Genomic DNA, 9,160 nt, shown 5'->3' on the forward strand with positions numbered 1-9,160 from the left:
TTATCGTCCATGTTTCACTTCCATACATGGCTACACTCCATACAAATACTTTCAGAAATGACTTCCTGACACTTAAATCTATACTAGATGTCAACAAATTTCTCTTCTTCAGAAACGCTTTCCTTGCCATTGCCAGTCTACATTTTATATCCTCTCTACTTCGATCATCATCAGTTATTTTGCTCCCCAAATAGCAAAATTCCTTTACTACTTTAATTGTCTCATTTCCTAATCTAATTCCCTCAGCATCACCCGACTTAATTCGACTACATTCCATTATCCTCGTTTTGCTTTTCTTGATGTTCATCTTATACCCTCCGTTCAAGACACTACCCATTCCATTCAACTGCTCTTCCAAGTCCTTTGCTGTCTCTGACAGAATTACAATGTCATCGGCGAACCTCAAAGTTTTTATTTCTTCTCCATGGATTTTAATACCTACTCCGAACTTTTCTTTTGTTTCCTTTACTGCTTGCTCAATATACAGATTGAATAACATCGGGGAGAGGCTACAACCCGGTCTCACTCCTTTCCCAACCACTGCTTCCCTTTCATGCCCCTCGACTCTTATAACTGCCGTCTGGTTTCTGTACAAATTGTAAATAGCCTTTCGCTCCCTGTACTTTACCCCTGCCACCTTCAGAATTTGAAAGAGCGTATTCCAGTCAGCATTGTCAAAAGCTTTCTCTAAGTCTACAAATGTTAGAAACGTAGGTTTGCCTTTCCTTAATCTTTCTTCTAAGATAAGTCGTAGGGTCAGTATTGCCTCACGTGTTCCAACATTTGTACGGAATCCAAACTGATCCTCCCAGAGGTCGGCTTCTACTAGTTTTTCCATTCATCTGTAAAGAATCCGCATTAGTATTTTGCAGCCGTGACTTATTAAACTGATAGTTCGGTAATTTTCACATTTGTCAACACCTGCTTTCTTTGGGATTGGAATTATTATATTCTTCTTGAAGTCTGAGGATATTTCGCCTGTTTCATACGTCTTGCTCACCAGATGGTAGAGTTTCGTCAGGACTGGCTCTCCCAAGGCTCTCAGTAGTTCTAATGGAATGTTGTCTACTCCTGGGGCCTTGTTTCGACTCAGGTCTTTCAGTGCTCTGTCAAACTCTTCACGCAGTATTATATCTCCCATTTCATCTTCATCAACATCCTCTTCCATTTCCATAATATTGTCCTCAAGTACATCGTCCCTCTATATACTCCTTCCACCTTTCTGCTTTCCCTTCTTTGCTTAGAACTGGGTTTCCGTCTGAGCTTTTGATATTCATACAAGTGGTTCTCTTTTCTCTGAAGGTCTCTTTAATTTTCCTGTAGGCTGTGTCTATCTTACCCCTAGTGAGATAAGCCTCTGCATCTTTACATTTGTCCTCTAGCCATGCCTGCTTAGCCATTTTGCACTTCCTGTCGATCTCATTTTTGAGACGTTTGTATTCCTTTTTTGCCTGCTTCATTTCAATGTATAGCTGTGCAAAACCTCCCAACCATTATATTTCAAAATAATCATTTGGGGAGAATAAATGATATGTAGAAATAAGAAAGCTTGAAAAAATTACTAAATATATTTTGTAGTGACTCATATTGGGGTTGCAAAATAGAGATTTATGATACTTCATGAGTGCGTACTGTAAACTGAAGAAGTACACAAGAAAGGCCCAAGAAAAATCAACTATGTATGTGGTAAAGAAAAATTCCACACTAGGATGTTGGCATGCAATCTCTCATCCAGATTCAAGACAAAAGTTTATCAAGAAAAATCAGATGCTGGGTGCACCAGATAACCAAGTTGCTGCTGTTGCTGCTGTTGCTGCTGTTGCTCAGTTGCGTGCTGTGTGGTACTGTCAAAAGCACCATCCCAATGAGAATGTTTTTCATCGCCTGGAGCAATGCCTTTGGGAAACCAGTAATCTTCGGCCACAAGTAATGGACACAGATTGCTCAAGGAGTAGACATACTGCACAAAAACAGAACGTGGTTCTTGAAACCGTTCACCAATCACCTTGGTGAAGTATCCATGATATTGCAAGGTAGTTCCAGATGTCTCAAAGATTGGTTGTTATAGTGTTGCATGATGAAGAACTGCCTCCATATCATTACACATTAAGGTAACTCAACACCAAAGGCCAGAAGATTGCATTCTACAAGTACAGTTTTGTGAATGACTTGTGCACCAAGTGGAGGATTACAGACCTTTTAGAAACAATGTGATATGGACTGACAAATCTAGCTTAACTCATGATGCTATTTCCAACCTACACAACAGCCATTGTTGGTTGAAGCAGGGTCCATGTCACCAGCGAATGTGGCTTTCGGCCATGCTTTGGCATAAATCTGTGGGCTGGAATCCTGGTAGGTTTGCTTTTGGGCCCTTACCTATTGCCGGACATGTACACTTTGCTTGCTCATTAAAAAATGTTTCAGTTGGTGTATGGTGACACCCACAGTTTCAGCATGATGGTGCACCTCCACAATTCAGAATGAATATGCATAACTATGTAAATGAAGTGTTCCTGGGGAAATGGATTGGCCAGGGAGGGTCCAGTGTTCTGGCCTCCTGGTTCCCCAGACCTTAATCCACTAGATTTTCATTTTTGGGGACACACAAAGGAAAAAGTTTATAATACTCAACCCAGAAATGTGCATGTCGCTTCAGCAATGCTGGATGCAGATATGTTGTGTAGAGTCCAGCAAAGTTTGAACCAGTGAGTGGTAAAGTGTTTGCAGATGCGAGGTGGTCGCTTTGAACATCTCCTCTCAAGTGAACGTTGCTCATATGTGTACGTACCCGCTCTGTGAAGATACGCCAGATGTTAAACATCATGGACAAAACAAACTGGTCATTTATGTGTGGGAAGTTTATATTTTGTCTTAATGTTTAAATAAAGATAACAGTAACAGAAAGAGTTACACAAGATATCACTTTGTGGGTGTGTAAATTGGATATAATTTGATGTTTTAACTGAAAAAGTAGTAGTAGTAGTAGTAGTAGTAGTAATGTTTTAACTAAGATAATAACAATAAGTGGAGTAAACCTCAAACAAAAAACCAAATTTCAGACTGGCAATCCAATCTTATCTTGGAATCTAATGCCTTACTTTGTATGCACTACAGTTTCAGTTGCATTATGGAAAGTCCGCAAAGTGAGTGCGCTACCCGAGATGGTAACTCGAGAGAGAAATCCACGATTGTGACATGCAGTGCATTCGGACCAAAGGTTCTGGGAAGTCTCTACAATTGCAATCAAAAGGTTGAATTGGAACAACCTTGGAATCTTTCTCAAATAAAATTAAAAAAGAAATTCTTTCTAGGCACTTTAAATGTAAATTCTCTACTCAAGACTGATACACACAAAGAACTAGAAATACTTTTAGAGCAAACAAAATACAGATTTAAGCAGTTCAAGAAGAAAGGTTCCTAGATGAAATTGTAGTAAATACTTGCAACTACAGAATCTTCAAAGGCAAACCAGCAATCAAAATTATGAATCGGATTCCATTATTGGATACAGCTTTCTATGCTCGTAAATGTATAATAGGAAATGCAACATAATTTAAATTCACCTCGGAGAGAATATCTTTCCTATCAATTAAATGCAAAAACAATATATACATACTTGTTAATTGCCATGCACCAATAAATGAAGACAACAGCAAAAATCCACAAAAAACAGAGGAATTTTGGGATGTTTTAGAAACTGAAAGATCCAGAGGTGAACACCATAGGCAACTCCAGTGCACAAAAAGGCAGAGAAAAGAAATTTACAAATGTAGTAGAACCATCACAAATGGTATGAGGCTAATCAATTTGTGTTGAAGCTCTCACCTGAAACTAATGTCAATCTTCTTTAGGAAACCTCCAAGAACCCAATGTTAGGAAAATTTCAGTTGGCACATGTGGCTATTTTGCAAAAAAAGTGCAATGGAAGATATGAATATGAAAGTAGTAAGGAATGGTGGATTTGGTTCTGGTCATTACCTCTCCAAAACTAAAGTCAAACTCCTACCTAATAAAGAACAAAGAAAACCACAAAGGTTAATAAAATATGGTACATACTGATTTGCTATAACAAAAGAATCAATTAAAAACTATCAAGCCATAATAAAAGTGGCTAAACATGGCAACTGGCAAGAAATATCCACCGAAAACATTTGGGTCAATAAAAAATAAAAGGAACATATGGGGGAATGAAATATGCAAAGAAGCCATAGCAAAGAGGACTAAAAATGGAAATGTTCAAAAAAACTCTGAAGAGTATGATCAATTTATACAACAAAGAAAGGAAACAGCCAGGTTAATCAGAAATACCAAACGAGCCTTTGAAAAGGAGAAACTTTTAGAAATAAACAAAAACTTTGTGAATCATAATACCTGTGACATTTCAAAAATGGAAACAGCAAAATTGGATTAAGCAATACTGAAAATTGTGAAATACTAGCAAGATATTTTCATCAGCTTCTGAACTGTCCTGAACTAAGTCATAAATTGGAATTCTCAGCTATTACTGAAAACTTGTAAGAAGATTAACCACTCGCTATAAAAGAAATTGAAGAAGTAATTAAAACCCTCAAAAACAACAAAGCTAATCAAGAAGATTCTATTACGTGGCCCTTGCCAAATATAGCAAATGAGCTAAATTTACTCTTGGAAGAAATCTGGAAAACAGAAAAAATCCCAGAGGAATGGAAAGTTGCCTTGATACATTCATTCCACAGAAAAGATAATAAACAGGATGTGAACTGCTCCAGAGGAATGTCTTTACTGCCAGTAGTGTATAAAGTATTTTCCAGGATTTTATTAAGCAGAATAGAAACAACACAAGACAGTTATTTAGGTGAATATCAAGGTGGTTTTAGGAAGGAAGGTCGTGCTCAGAACAAATATTTAATCTCAAGTCAGTAATTTTAATTTGCCACAGATTACTTAATTGAAAGGACAGTGTAGTTTTTGTTGTGGATTTCAAATAGGCTTTGGTTCTGTTGGCAGAGAAACTATAGATAAAATAATTAAAGAATTTGGCATAAAGTCTAAACTGGCAGACCTAATACATGAAACACTTGGAGGTACAGTGTGTAAAGTAAAATTTATGGGAGAAATTTCACAGCCTTTCAAAATAAAAATAGGTGTATGACAAGGTTACAGCCTATCACCAATTCTTTTTAATAATGTGTTAGAGAAAACAATGAGACTTTGGAATAAAAAACGTACTGAACTCAGTGTTTCGACAATAAGATTGGAAAGAGGAAGCAAAATGACCGAAATCAACTGTCTTGCATTTTCAAATGATTTTGCTATACTTTCGAAAAATGTAGCATCTGCTATAACACAAATAATCTCCTGAAAGAAATAGCCAGCAGAGCTGGCTTAAGAATTTCTGCAGAAAAAACAAAAATTTTAACAAACATTAAGGATGCTCCAAAATTCCTGAAAACATATTGGCCAGATAGAGAGGGTAAAAAAAATTGAAATATCTAGGAGAGATAATCCAAGAAAATGCTATGGAAAAATCTTACAATAGAGGAAAAGTTGCATAAAATAGGGAGAAGTCTGTACAGAAAATGTGCATGTCCAACAATGCATAAAATTGATGAAACCGGAATGCCTTTGTGCAAGCAAATGCCTGGCATGAAATTATAATTTGGATAAATTAGCAGTATTAGAAAGACTAATTATAAGGAAAATATTAGGACTACAAAGTGCAATGAAAGGTTGGAAATTGTGAAGTAATGCTGAAATACGGAAAAATATAGAAAATATTTCAAACATAATGAGAAAAAGAAAACTAACGTTTTTTGGACATTTATTTTGAATGCAAGACAGTAGATTAACTAAAAGATTTTCAAATATTTGTGGGCTAAGGAATCCACCACAAGCTGGATAAACAAAGTAAAAAAGTATTTAGAAAGAAACAATTAAAAGCAGAAGGTATAAACAACAGAGAAGCCTTTTGGAAAAAAGTATTGAAAATGGAAAATTTCCCAGGCAGAGTAACTGAAAAGACAATTTCAGGATGGCCTGAAGACAGAAAAAAAACATAAACAGGTGAAAGAAGAAAAGGAAAGATCAAAGAATGAAGAATTGATACTGGAATGTGATTCTCAATGGCCTATCCGCAGTAAAAAATAATAATACTAATGAATGTTTGGTGCGACTGTGGCTCGAACAAAGATTAGTCTGAATATCTGATCCCTATAGCATCACCTCATCTCACCAAGCTAATGGGACAGTTTTGGCGCAGCACAGAGTTCATGCTACCTGTTCTTCGCCATACAGCACACACATACAGCATTGCCAGAACCTCTTTTTTTTAAATCGCATTTCTGTTAAACCTATTAACGGAACTAGGTTTTGCTAGATATCCTTTTGTCTTGAATTAAGATGAGGAATCGCATACTGCCCACCAAGTGTGATTTGCAGCCATCTGTTGGTATTTGGGTGAAACGGGTGACTTCACATGGTGTTAACATGACAGAGGAAATATGCATACCACGATTGGAAAATAATGTACTAGAGAGATTCGTGCTGAGCCATCCACAAGAACCCATGCTGTGGCGCACACAAAGAAAAGATCCCACTCATAGGTCTGGTGAGTGCTGCATGAGGAGGGAAGGCATCCATGCCACCTTCAGTAAACACAGGCGCTGTTGGCCCGCAGTTTTGCTCCACATATAGAGTTCGGACAGTGGTTCCTGCGGCGTTGTGCCAGGCGGCCATATTATGCTGCATATGTGTTGTTGTTCCCAAATGAGGTATCCTTCACCCACGAGCTTGTGTTCAACACCCACAGTTGCCATGTGTGGGTGAAGGCGAACACTCATGCCACACACAAACGAGGTCCTCAGGAAATGTAAGGGTTGACGTGGTCAACGGTTAGTTGATTGGCCCCTAGATGCTTCCCTATCTCCTCAAAGGTGACAGTTACATAACATTCATCTATGAAGTGCTGTTGGAATTACTGGAAGAGATGCCACTTCCAGTCTGTTGACATGTGATTCTAGCACGATGGGGCATCTATGTACTTCAGTCGAGCTGCTAGAATGCAGATTGTTTAAGAGATCACTGAATTGGTCGAGGTGGCCCTGTAATGTGGCTGTCGTAATCCTCTGAACTCAACCTACTGGACTTTGCCCTGTGGGTCCATCTGAAGAATGTGGTGTGCGAAACCCTGGTGAAAGCAGTGGAAGACCAGGTGGTGAGGCTACAGGCAGCATATGAGGTTGTTCGCACCACTCCTGGATCTTCGAGTGAATGTAGCAGTCAGCGATATTCAGATACCAGACATGCTGCGATGCTGGAGACAGGCATTTGATCACCTACTGTAATTGTGTTTGCGTAGTCTGATAAACTAATTTAAACAAGTGAAGAAAGCAGTGTCAATCACAATGGGACATTTAGTTTTTAATGTGTGTTTTACATATTATTTATTTGTACAATTTATTTAATTTCTTGTACCAGTGGAATAAATGGTAAAAGTAATTATGGATTCTGTTTTGTCTGATGCCTGCCACAGTGTCTACATGTATGGTTCCTTCCTGTTTGCTGGCATTCATGGTTCCTCACCTTTAAATTCAATAAAGATGCTAATATCTCTGAACGCCAGCCGTTGTTCGTGTAATGCAGCCAGTTGCTGCACATTCCATTGGAGTAGATGGCGATGGCTGCTGTCCCCATAATTTCAATGCTGTCATTCTCTGTCTGTTACATCCTGTACACTATAATACAAAACATTGGAGATTGTATAGGGGGTTCTGGGAGACAATACACTGCAGATAGAAGCCAATGTCTGACACTGTCAGCCACCAAGACAACTGAATATTATGAGACAAGGCGGGTCTATGCAGCAGCTAGATCCATATGATCCACTGGTGATTGTGGCAATCTGTCGCATCATCAAATGTCATTGGTACGTGTCATAGGTAGGAGGGTGGTTTGAAAAATTGTCAGAATGGAGTAGAAAAAAAGTACTTACATCACTGAAACATTTTTTTTTCTTTTTATTTTGCAGTGTAGTCTCCTTGTAGACTAATGCACTTGGTCCAACGATGTTCCAGTGCCTTGATCCCATCTCAAAAACAACTTTCCTCCAGGCTTGCAAAATAGCTCTCAACTCCGGCTAACAATTCTTTGTTCGAGGTGAATCTTCGTCCACCAAAAAAAAATTTTCAGTTTACGATGGAGATGGAAATCTGACGGAGCCATATCAGGTGAATAAGGCGGGTGTGGCAACAATTCATACCTTAGTTCATGTAATTTTGCCATGGCAGTGGCATGTGTGCGGGTGCACATTGTCTTGATGGAAGATAACTTTCTTCCTTGCTAAACCTGCCCTTTTTTCACGTATCTTTTGTTGCAATTTGTCCAGGAGGTTAGCATAGTATTCTCCAGTAATTGTTTGTCAACTGGGGAGATAACCTACATACAGAATCCCCTTTGCATCCCAGAACACTGATGCCATGGCCTTTCCTGCCGAAGGAATTGTCTTTGCTTTCATTGGTGGTGGAGAATTGGCTTGTTTCCACTGCTTTGACTGTTGTTTTGTCCCTGGGGCATAGTAATGCACCCAAGTATCATCTGTAGTCACAATCTGACACAAAAAATCTTGTTTGTTTCTTCTAAAATGGGCCAAACATCGATCCGGTATGTCCATTCTCATGCGTTTTTGATCCAGCACCAAGAGTCGTGGCATCCGTCTTGCAGATAATTTTTTCATCTCTGACTCTTCAGTTAAAATGTGATATACTCATTCAGATGATATCTGGCAGGCATGAGCAATTTCATGCACTTTCAATTTTTGTGCACTTTTGCAGTGATTTCTGGAGTAGTGACACATCTTGGCCGTCAGTGCTTGGATCATCATCTAAGCTCTCCTGACCAAATTAAAATTCGTTTGTGCACTTGACAACAGTTGACTATAAAGGAGCAGAGTCCCCCAGTGTATTGTGGAAATCGGTATGAATGTCCTTTGCTTTCACACCTTTCTGTACGAAGTACTTAATCACTGCTCCGATCTTGATTTTTTTCCATCTTCGCAAATCACTACGCGGGAACAACAACAGAGCCACGTCACCACCCCAGCTCTCTTCCTAGAGCGCTGATGTGGCACTTGTTTACAGGCAAAAGTCCAATGAGTATACATGAACAACTCGCTGCGCTAGTG

Source organism: Schistocerca nitens, chromosome 6 (assembly GCF_023898315.1).
Source record: "Schistocerca nitens isolate TAMUIC-IGC-003100 chromosome 6, iqSchNite1.1, whole genome shotgun sequence".
Lineage (NCBI taxonomy): Eukaryota > Metazoa > Arthropoda > Insecta > Orthoptera > Acrididae > Schistocerca > Schistocerca nitens.